Consider the following 12,909-nt stretch of genomic DNA (forward strand, 5'->3'; position numbering starts at 1 on the left):
TGCTCCCATAACAGTGGCATCTAGATGCCCCCATAACAGTGGCATCCACAGATGCCCCATAACAGTGGCATCCACAGATGCCCCCATAACAGTGGCATCCACAGATGCCCCCATAACAGTGGCATCCACAGATGCCCCCATAACAGTGGCATCCACAGATGCCCCATAACAGTGGCATCCACAGATGCCCCATAACAGTGGCATCCATAGATGCCCCCATAACAGTGGCATCCACAGATGCCCCCAATAACAGTGCCATCCACAGATCCCCCATAACAGTGCCATCCATAGATCCTCCATTATAGTGCCATCCACAGACCACAGTTAGTTCAAAACCCACCAAAAGCACACCTCTTGGTTCAAAATTGTTTATTTTCTTATTTTCCTCCTCAAAAACCTAGGTGCGTCTTATGGGCCGGTGCGTCTTATAGGGCGAATAATACGGTCCATTCGCTGGTGCACTTATATGTAGAAAAACCTTTATTGACGTATATCAGTAGAAAAAGAAATATACATTCGCCATTCGTTGCTGCACTTATATCTTGAAAAACATTTATTGACATATATGAGTAATTTTTTTTTTATATATTCAGCTTTCACTGTTGCAGTTATCTGAGGTAAAGCCTTTAGTGGCGTATTTCTGTACAAAAATCAAGATATATTCAGCGTTCAGCACTGCAGTTATATGTAGGAAAGTCCTTTTTGCGGTATGGACTGAATTACGTTGTGTTTGAAATTTTGTATTTACATTTCACACACTGCGCACTTACGTGACTATGTCCATAAGAGTGGCGCACCAATACAGGTAAATACACTATGCACTAACCCTGCACAAAAATTCTAAATAATTCACACCAACATTTTGACAAAAGAGACCGTTTTCTTCTGGCTACCTGCCTCAGCTACTATTCTGATGCTGTTACCCGCCTGATGCTAAACATCTGATGCCAAGTGCTCCTTCTTTCACCCACCATCTTTAGCGAGTACTAGTATTGCCACCCACCTCCACACTATGTCACCTTGCCACTCTGTGGCCTACTGATGCTGCCATGTCCACACTATGTCACCTTGCCACTCTGTGGCCTCCTGGTGCTGCCATGTCCACACTATGTCACCATGCCACTCTGTTGTATTATGCTGCTGCTGCTGCCATGTCCACACTATGTCACAGTGCCACTCTGTTGTATCATGCTGCTTCTGCCATGTCCACACTAAGTCACCTTGCCACTCTGGCCTCCTGATGCTGTCATCTCCACACTATGTAACCTGGCCATTCGCTGGACTCCACATATTGCTGCCAACTGCATACTTTGTGATTGTGCCACTCAGTGGCCTCCTCATACTGCTGCCACCTCCACACTGTCATTGTGCCACTCTGTGGTCTCCTGATGCTGCCATCACCTCCATACTTTCATTGGGCCACTGTGTGGTCTCCTCATGCTGCTTCCACCTCACCACTCTGTCATAGGGACACTCTGGGACTTCTCATGCTGTTCACACCCTCCACACTTCATGACTGGGCCACTATTTTGGCTTTCGGCCTGGCTGACATCATGATCTGTCAGAAGGAAGGAAAAATGAGACGCACAACAGATCCTGTCTGTGTAGCAGCTGAAAGGCCTGTGTGGTCCCATCAGAATTGGCTTATGATTTGGTAGCCAAATACAGGAGTGGGTACAAAACTCCTGTTTTTATTGGCGTTAGCAATACTGAGCAAATGCTGACCGAGTGAAGGCGTATGCTCCAAAGACAGGATCCATTTTTTGTGGGTTATTGTTCTGACAGATCAGAGGAAGGGCAAATTAATTAGTGACGCAACACAAACTTACTGCTGACATCCTCTCCACTCTGGGGAAGAAAAACAAACGAACCAGCACCTCCATAATAAGTAAATTTGAGAACGCAGGTGCACGCTACCTTGGCTGAAACACAATGGAATAAGTAGAACTACAGGTAACAGCACACTGCTAGTCAATTGCTTATATCTTTGTGCAATTGACTAGCAGTGTGCTGTTACCTGTAGTTCTACAAATTCCATAGTGTTTCAGCCAAGGTAGCGTGCACCTGCGTTCTCAAATTCACTTATTATGGAGGTGCTGGTTCATTTGTTTTTCTTCCCTATTGTCACTGCCACTGGGGGGCGGGAGGGGGGCTGGGGGGTGTCGCCTCCTGGTGGTGAGTTTAAACTGTGCACCACCGCCCATTTACCATGTGCTTTTAATTAGATAGATTGTACAGCTGTATTCTACTTTGCCCATATTGCAGGCTGACAGCCTGGGAGAGGCATGTGTAGGATATAGCTGGGTGCTACTTTGCCCAGATTGTAGGCTGTAAGCCCAGGAGAGGCATGTTAGAGTAGGCCCCATCTGATTAGAAGCCACCTTGTCGTCTGGTAGATGGGCCAAACATATTTTTGATCAATTATATGCGCAAAGAGCTTCTAACTGCCCTTGCAGTAAGTATGGCCACCAAACAGCTATTTTTTATTCAGTATTTGCTTATATCTTTGTGCAATTGACTAGCAGTGTGCTGTTACTTGTAGTTCTACTAATTCCATCCTCTCCACTCTGTCAGAGGGACTCTACTTGCATAAGTGTGTAATAGAACAGGTTCTGTAGACATCTATGAGGAATCAGCTGACATGGGTGTAAAAGGAGTGCACTTCTTCTTTACACTAACATCGACCTATAAGGCAGAGTTCATACTTGAGTTATTAGGCCAGTTTGGGCAAATTTAAGTATACTTTCTTATCATTTTAATCAAGTTTTGGTTTAATTAAATTAATGTTAAAATATTTAATAAATTTAATAATAAAAATTAAATGTTGCGTAAGACAGGAGAGAATCGTCCAGTTATCTGTTTATTCAACGACGTGGTGTTGCGATGGAGAAAGTACTTCAGAAAAAAAATGATTCTCCACCTGGAGACGAATCCTGTCAAGATTGATGCAAGTGCAGTATTGGCTGCTCATCCAGCAAGATACTTCTAGGGGAACCTGCCTGCCAGGCTTAGGCCTCTACTAGCGACAGACAATGAGAAGAAGACAAAGCTTCAAGATTGCTTGGAGCCTGGGAGAGTTGCGAATTTAATCATGATTCAAACCAACCAGGGCCCAGCCTCTTTGTCAGGGGTTCCCAGTCTTCATGGAATGGAAAGGAGGGCATCCTTATTATATTTAATAAATTTTATAATAAAAATGAAATTTTTCCCAACACAGGAGGAGGAGGACATCCTGTGGTGGTATTCGGATTCCCACACAGACGTCTCAGAAATGAACCACGGCTCACAAAAGCAGCTGCTGGGAAGATCATGGAGCATCCTGATCATCCGTCATCTATTCGTCCCACTTGCGGGCTATACAGTAGTGCTTGACAAGTATAGCACTCGCCTGCATACAGCCCATCCCAAAACTGCTATTTATGCATGCTGTGGGGTTGCTGGGACGCACTGACAGGATATGTGTCCATCTGGCTGGAATAGATGATATTGTAGCAATTTTATATCCAGCATATAACAGCATCCTTTGCAGAGTGTTTGTAGTCTGGAAAGGTACAAATACAAAATCACATATTCCCAGCTAAACACACTGCTTTACTAATGTGGAGTAGTGGTCTACATCTACACCCATTATTACAGTGCTGGGAGCTGCTCCTCCATGCTTAGCCTGATTAGTGTTCATTTTGGCGGGTAGCCACATTTTTAACAAGTAATTGAATAAAGTATTTTTAAGCGTTTTCTTCAGGCATTTAACCCTTTATCAAATATTCTACAAGTCACAAGGGTGTTGGTTGACGTCTGTGGCACCTTCAATGTAACCACAATGCTCACATGCCAGAACAGACTGCCGGAGTTTGCAGTGCAGATGTGAACCCAGCCTAATGTAGGTGTGTGCATTTCAGTGCAAGGATGCTGCTTCACAATTGTGTTGAGGAGGGGTGCGGGTGGTTGTGTGAGGCAAACAGCAGTTAATATGAAGGAGTGGCTTGGTGCCAAGGGGATGAGTTCAGTTGAACCATGTGTGGTGCCTGGAGAACCTGTTGCTGGTCTATATAACAGACATTGTGAGAGTTTTAGTTGGCTGGAGGCAAGAGTGATTGATAGTGTGCCTGAGTGAACATATTGCAGAGTATCTCCTGGAGGTCTGCATGACCCTGAAGATCAGATTCATAAGTATCAAAGTGTTGCCATATAGAATGTCCTGGGTACCGGAGTGCAGATTGTAAGCTGACTGGGGAAATTAGAAACACTTGGGTGGTGTGGGTTTTAGCACCAGTGTTGGGTAGAGTAGCACTATGAGGTCTATATGGGCTGTGATAGACATGAATTCTTTGAGGAACCAAAGTTTGTTCAGTTGTGAGAGACTTCAAACTTGGGAGAGGCTGTAACTGGGTCAGTGAGAGCCGGTGTCAGACATTGGCCTTCTAATGATTTGCATTCAACATATAGTGGGAAGTAGAGATGAGCAATTGATTCTTAATGAATCAGATTCAGTATGAATTTCTCCCAAAAAATTGTCGCCAAACAAATCTAATCTTTGGGCTATTAATTTTGAACGAAAAGAGTAAGAACAGCTCCCAGCACCATTTTACTGTAAATATTGATAGAGAAAACCATGAGGAACGAAGAAGATAGAGGATAATATGATAATGAGGGGGGGGGGGGGGGGGGGGGGGGCTTGCACAGCCAACAATCAGGGGGCTGTATTTATTCAGGTCCTTCTGAAGAGAAAGAAGAACTGTCATTCTGTGTACAGCTTGTGACCTGAAAGGACGTCTAGTGCTAGTGTCTGACGAGAAGGTATTACAGACACAAGCCACAAATCTAGTGAGATGCAGGCAACTAGTTCCATGTTACATGCAAGAAAATCATATTTTTCTGTATGAACAGGCAGCCAGAAAAAGTTCATAGACATATTGACAGCATCCTAATAGCATATATTCTACTGCAGACGCTGAACAACTGCACTTTCATTTCTAAAAATAAGTTTAAATTTGCTGTTTGTAGTTTAGCATTTCACTGCATTATACACGTGCTACTAAACATTTTCAGCCATAGCTCTCTTGGTGTTGAGGATCCAGGGACTGTCTCCTACGATACACTCTTCATAGAGCTATGCCTACTTGCAGAACCCATAAGGTGAGCTCCCACTTGCTCATCACCTAGATTACTACACAAAGTTACTGCACTAGGTTTCTGTATCTTGTTTCTTTAACTCACACTTGGTGGAGAATGTGGGCCGCTACTTGTAGTTGTTGCTGTCCAGCAAGGTGCATGCCACAGTGGACACTTGGAGCAGCCGATAGGGGCAGGGATAGTGCATGTCTTTCACGGCCCACTGAGTCAATGCTTTTTGCGGCAGTGGAGAAGCTGCACCGCAGCAAGATGGACAGGTCCTATTGACACTGCAGCTCTTGTGTCTGATTCCCATAACTTATATACCTTGATGTCCATCTCCATGGACATCCTCCCAATCCCCAAAAGAAGCAGGGCAGATCGTCGCTCCCACTCCTCCTCCCTCATCATATGTGTGGAGTGAAGAGTTGCCATGCCGTGTTAGATCTGATCAGCCTGGGTGAGAGTAGTCACCTACTAAAGTGCATCAAGCAGTAAACATCCTGCTGGCTGTCTCCCCATCAACTTCAAATAGGCAATGAGGACAGCAACAATGACAGGAAGATTGTGTCTGTGCTGCATTTGGGGATAATAACACGTGCTCCCTGCATGGTACAAGTGATTCATTTTGTTGTTTTTTGAAAAAGTGCACTGGCTTGCAGAGGGTGCTCACCATGTCCAGGAGAGTATCTTTGCATTTTAGACACTTTTATGTGGCATGGAGCTCCCTCTTGGGCTTGCAGTGATAGAATGGTCGGCCATTCCACCACTTTATTTTCAATGTTTCATCTGGAATTCCACCTTGCATATGCAGTACGCCATTACAGGGGGGTATCAGCAAATAGTTTGTTCCTATTGTTATGAAATGTTATGTACACTCAACATGACCTTGTATGGTTTGCAGGGATGGGGTTCCTTCTCTCTTGGCAGAAGTGGAAAGGTCCTGCTTACTGTCTAGAGCAGGCATCCTCAAACTGCGGCCCTCCAGCTGTTGTAAAACTACAACTCCCACAATGCCCTGCTGTAGGCTGATACCTGTAGACTGTTCGGGCATGCTGGGAGTTGTAGTTTTGCAACAGCTGGAGGGCCGCAGTTTGAGGATGCCTGGTCTAGAGGAAGAAGTTCTATTCTAGTGAAGGGAAAGGAAGCAAGTCCATTTGATCCTACTCCTTAGGCTTAGAAAGAAAGAAAGGAAAGAAAGAAAGGAAAGAAAGAAAGGAAAGAAAGAAAGGAAAGAAAGAAAGGAAAGAAAGAAAGAAAGGAAAGAAAGAAAGAAAGGAAAGAAAGAAAGAAAGGAAAGAAAGAAAGGAAAGAAAGAAAGGAAAGAAAGAAAGAAAGGAAAGAAAGAAAGGAAAGAAAGAAAGGAAAGAAAGAAAGGAAAGAAAGAAAGGAAAGAAAGAAAGAAAGGAAAGAAAGAAAGAAAGGAAAGAAAGAAAGGAAAGAAAGAAAGGAAAGAAAGAAAGGAAAGAAAGAAAGGAAAGAAAGAAAGGAAAGAAAGAAAGAAAGGAAAGAAAGAAAGGAAAGAAAGAAAAGAAAGAAAGGAAAGAAAGAAAGGAAAGAAAGAAAGGAAAGAAAGAAAGGAAAGAAAGGAAAGAAAGAAAGGAAAGAAAGGAAAGAAAGAAAGGAAAGAAAGAAAGAAAGGAAAGAAAGAAAGAAAGAAAGGAAAGAAAGAAAGGAAAGAAAGAAAGAAAGGAAAGAAAGAAAGAAAGAAAGAAAGAAAGGAACTTGAAAAGTCCCTGGCTAAGGCATGTATCTCACAGTATCCCGCAGTGAACATTACAGCCACAATTGCCATATTACAGTTGCTAACCAGAAATTCTACAGAGATGGACAAGATAGCATAAGAAATAGTGCCATTATTTGCCATTTTGCGGACCTCAATATCTATCAATCTGGGAAAAGGATTTGAACTGTGTACAGATTATTGTTGGATGTACTAAAACTCCTATTTTGTACTCAAGTAAAAAGAGATGTTTATTCTTCTATTTCTGGCCTGATTTTCTGATATTTACTACACCATACACTGGCCATTTCACTACTGAACTTCCTAAACAACCTACAACCACCGCACAGAGCTATCCAGTAACCTCCAGAGTCCATAAATATATATTACATACATCTCCAACAAAACCATAAAAGTATACTATAACAAATACATATTTCAATAATTGACATTATAAATAATTGGAAAGGGGGGAGAAAAATAGCACAATGAAAAAGAGATACAGAGAAATAACAAGGGGCAATGTTCCAATGATGTGGTATTTGTCACCACATGGCTATGCTGCTTATATGCCTAATGTTCCACTGAAGTCATACAATATACTGCCGATCAAGTGGACAATATCCATATTGATGAAAATCAATAAGGTCTTTATACAGGTGGCAAAAGAAATCCTCTCAGGTTTTTTGAATAGCTATCTCAAGATACCGGCGGTCATTGTGCAGGCACTGCAGCATGCAATGCTCATGTGTGCCAGGCTGCCCAGAGGCAACAACAAGCTGTTCTCAGTAGGAGGTGTATTGTCTATTTCCTCTGTATCCCCTCAGCCACGCTCGATTGATGCTCGTGAGCTGATTTGGGTGCCACACTACTGTGAACATGGTTCCTCCTCCTCATTATCATCATCCTCCAAAACTGTGCCCTGGCTGGACAGTTGTGTACCTGGCCGCTGTTGGTGCAGGAACCCACCCTCTGAACTACCTGTGGAAAACTGGCCTGATAACCTTGTGAATGATCCCTGTTCCTCCTCCTCCTGTGCCACATGATCATTCATCGTTGTCTGAAGAGTTTTTTCAAGGATGCATAGAAGTTGGATAGTAACGTTGATGACGGTGTCATCAGCACTGGTCATGTTGGTGGAGTACTCGAAACACGGCACACACGTCCCGCATGGAGGCCTATTTGCTGGTGGTGAAGTGGTGCTGTTCCACAGAGCGACTCACCATGCGTGCTAGAGCTGAAACTCCACTATCGCCTGCTGCTGCTCGCACAGTCTCTCCAGCATGTGCAAGGTGGAGTTCCAACTTGAAGGTATGTGCATATGAGGCGATGAGCTGAAAAGCCAAAGTTAGGCTGCAGCGCAGTCAGGCGAGCGGCATCAGGGTGAGAACGCCGAAAGACCACACAAACGGCCCTCACTTTCTGCAGCAGCTTTGACGTATGGGTGTTATTTTTCAAGAACCTCTACACCACCAAATTCAGCACATGCACCAGGCAAGGGATGTGCATCAAACCGGCTAGGCCCAGAGCTGCTACAAGATTTCGCCCGGTGTTGTACACCACCAGGCCAGGCTTGAGGCTCAGTGGCACCAACCACTCATCAGTCTGTTCTTCCATGCCCTCCCACAGCTCCTGCGCGGTGTGGGGTTTTTCCCCCAAACATATGAGTTTCATAACAGCCTGTTGTCGTTTCTCCCTGGCTGTGCTGACCTCATAATCCTCCACATCATCTTCCACCCACTTTTCACCCCTGCCCTCCTTGCCGATCTACACAGTGCAGAAAGCCGCAGCAGCTGACATCTGTGTTTCATCATCATCCTCAGACGTGCTGCAGTGGTCCTCCAACATCCTCATCCTCAAACATTGGTTGGGCATCAGTGCACTCAATCTCTTCCACTTCAGTGGCAGGGCTAGGTGGATGGCTCATGGAAACCCTGCCAACAGAGTCATCAAAAAACATAAGTTACTACTGCATGACTTGGGACTCAGACTGCTTGGCTGATTTGCAAAGGGGTTGAGGTGGAAGACAGATGCCCATGGGCCGCTGGTGCCAACTCTGAGCTTCAGCAAGGGACCGGGTGGGAAAACAATGTGCAGGAATTGGAGGCACTGTCAGCCATCCAATCTGATACTGCCTCTAATAGTTCTGACCTCACTATTCATACAGCGGTATTCGGGCCTACATAATAACACATAACGTCTTGTCGCCTGCGTGCACCAGAGGAAGGTGTTTTATTTGGGCACGTAGCTGGCACAGATCGACAACATTCTCTCCCTGCAGCTGGAGTTCCACCAACACTAGCAGCACCACGACCATGGCCACATCTCTTATTTGATGCTCGCTTCATTCTTTGAGGGCACCGACAGAATTAACAGACTGATTAACTATTCTATTTCAGTGTCACGGATGCAAAGTAGGTATTTTGCAAACCAGAAAAAGGGTTTATGTCACCCACAGAATTAAAAGACTGATTAACTATTTTATTTCTGTGTCACGGATGCAAAGAAGGTGGTTTGCAACCCCAAAAATGGGTTTATGTCACCGACAGAATTAACAGACTGATTAACTATTGTTTTTCCATGTCACGGGTGCAAAGGATTTGTATTCCCCCCCAAAAAAGGCTATAGGTCACCAACAGAATTAACAGCCAGATTAAGTATTGTATTTCGGTGTCACAGATGCAAAGGATGTGCATTGCACCCCAAAAAATGGCTATAGGTTACCCACAGAATTAACAGCCAGATTAAGTGTTGTATTTCTGTGTCACGGATGCAAAGGAGGTGTACTGTACCACTAAAAATGGCTATAGGTCACCCAGAGAATTAACAGCCAGATTAAGTATTGTATTTCTGTGTCACGGATGCAAAGGAGGTGTACTGTACCACTAAAAATGGCTATAGGTCACCCAGAGAATTAACAGCCAGATTAAGTGTTGTATTTCTGTGTCACGGATGCAAAGGAGGTGTACTGTACCACTAAAAATGGCTATAGGTCACCCAGAGAATTAACAGCCAGATTAAGTATTGTATTTCTGTGTCACTGGTGTAAAGGAGGTGTATTGCACCCACAAAAAATGTCTATAGGTCACCCAAAGATTTAACAGCCAGATAAAAAGCCTAACACTGTCCCTCACTGCAGAAGAATCCTGTCCCTACACTATTTAGAGCAGAATGGCGGCGCAACACATGATCCGGCATTTATGTAGGCTGGCTCACGTGCTGCGTCTGTGAATCACAGCCATGCCAATACTAGGCATGACTGTGATGGCTTCAAAGTGCCAACAACTTAAAAGCTTGTTGGTCGGCTGCACTGCAGCCTTTCAACATGCTTTATTTACCATCCAAACACTGAACCTGAACACAGAATTCCATGGCAAGGTCCGTGTTTGGGTTCGGGTGCCCAGACACCACAATGTTTGGTACGAACCCGACCATACCAGTTCAGGTTCGCTCATCCCTAATGATGGTCAGATCAACTTCTAAGGGCTACAGAGTATACTGTACTGTTATAATCCACATGGGAGACTGAAAGACTACCCCACTGTGCATATTGCTGTATATACTGTTGAAACTGCGAAGTGCCTGTTCATGACCATGGCAACCAAGCATATGTGCCTGTATTTTGTAGTCAAGAAATATGAACCTCAGAGTGCATAAAGTTCAGTTATTTGGTGTTGCATCTAAATCAGCTGCCATCTTTATCTATCTCCTCACCTTTATCACACAATGGCTTCATTACAACTGTATACAGCTTTTCACTTGAAACAAATCTGTTCCTGTCCAAGGCTCCAGTCCAGATTCCCATCCAGTGCATCATGCTGGGTATTTTAAAATGTTTCACGAATTCACTCAGACACTGAATAATAACAATATAGGCATGAAATACACTTATGAAATTCAGGATAAAGAGATTGTGTTCCTGGATTTAAAAATAAAGAAAACAGAGAGCGGACAGCTGACAACAGAGGTTTATCGAAAACCTACTTCAACAAACAGTTACCTGCATTGGAACAGCTGGCATCCTTCCCCCCTGAAAAGGGGAATCCCTGTAGGCCAGTATCTGAGGGCACGCCGGAACTGCTCGGATAAGGCCTCATGCGGTAGAGAAAGTGAACAACTTCACCAAAGGTTTAGGAAAAGAGGATATCCTAATAGATCCCTAAAAAACGCATATAACAGAGCCAATAGGGTAGATAGAGAGGATCTACTTAAGGTAACGTCACCTAAAAAGAGTGACGTGATTAGATGCATAGGGACATATGACGGATATAATAGAGAGATCTATGGTATTCTCAGAAAATACTGGCATATAATAAAATCTGACAGAGATCTAGGCATGATACTTACTCCAAATCCATCCGTAACATATAGAAGAGGCCCAAATCTAAAAGATCAACTGGTCCATAGCCATCTAGCGGAGAAGGGAGCCAACCTTGGAAGGGTAAGGGAGAAATATTGAGGCTCATCACCATGTGGAGACTGCTCGTTTTGCAAGTATATCCCCCGGATAAAGAAGAATATGAAATAAGAGAGCTTATAACTTGCAAAACACAGGGAGTGATATACGTGGCCTCCTGCCCATGCCCTAAATTATACGTAGGCAAAACCATACAAGAACTACGACGCCGCATCTCAGGCCATCTGAGCACTATTGAGACTGAAAAAGATACACCTATAGCTAGGCACATAAAATACTTTCATGGAAATAAGTGCTCCATCCTACGTTTCTGGGGTATTGAGAAAATATCCCTGGGACCAAGAGGGGGAAATTTGGACAAAAAACTCCTACAAAGTGAGGCTCGCTGGATTTACAGACTGGGCACTATGAGTCCACAGGGACTAAATGAAGGATTTTCCTTCACAGCATTTATATAACTAGATATTCTAACTTTGGAGGAACCCTAGAGTATAATATTATAATATTGAAATAATGTAGAAACAATGTTTTAGAAGGAAGGAGAAGAGAATTCACAACCACAAATAGTTTTTCGGAAAAAAATAGATGACAGATGAAATATGCAGCCTCCAACAAATACCGTATTTTTCGCTTTATAAGACGCCCCCCCCCCCCCCCCCCAAAAGTGGGGGGGAAATGGCCGCACATCTTATAAAGCGAATACTTTGCTGGCCGTTATGCTGCACAGCGCGGCCAGCGAAGTATCAGTGTGAAGGGAGGAGGCGGGGACTCTCATGGCGGGGCCCGGTGCAGTGACTCTACTCTAATACACCGGGCCCCGCAACTGTTAAACATTCAATCTGATCTATATAATTGTATACGCGCTGTACGGTACTTACTGTAGTACCGAAAGTATAGCATTAAGACGGCGCAGCGCCTGCCGCAGCTCCCTCCTCATTCGCCGCCTGCCCCAGCTCCCTCTGTCATGCGCCGCCTGCCTGTTCATTCATAAAGTGAGATAAGCAGGCAGGCGGTGCATGAGGAGGGAGCTGGGGCAGGCGGGCATGAGGAGGGAGCTGGGGCAGGCGGGCATGAGGAGGGAGCTGCGGCAGGCGGCGCATGACCGAGGGAGATGCCGGACTGCGCCGTCTTAATGTTATACTTCCGGTACTACAGTAAGTACCGTACAGCGCGTATACAATTAGATATAGATCAGATTGAATGTTTAACAGTTGCGGGCCCGGTGTATTAGAGTAGAGTCACTGCACCGGGCCCCGCCATGAGTGTCCCCGCCTCCTCCCTCCACACTGATGCATCTGATGGGGGATCTGTAGATGACACTTATGGGGATCTGTGGATGACATAAGTGTCATCCACAGAGCCCCATAAGTGTCATCCACAGATGCCCCATCAGTGTAATGCACAGATCCCCCTCAGTGTCATCCACAGAGCCCCATAAGTGTCATCCACAGATCCCCCATCAGTGTCATCCACAGAGCCCCCCTCAGTGTCATCCACAGAGCCCCCCTCAGTGTCATTCACAGATCCCCCCTCAGTGTCATTCACAGATCCCCCCTCAGTGTCATTCACAGATCCCCCCTCAGTGTCATTCACAGATCCCCCCTCAGTGTCATTCACAGATCCCCCCTCAGTGTCATTCACAGATCCCCCCTCAGTG

Source organism: Bufo bufo, chromosome 1, assembly GCF_905171765.1.
Source record: "Bufo bufo chromosome 1, aBufBuf1.1, whole genome shotgun sequence".
NCBI classification, from domain to species: Eukaryota; Metazoa; Chordata; class Amphibia; order Anura; family Bufonidae; genus Bufo; species Bufo bufo.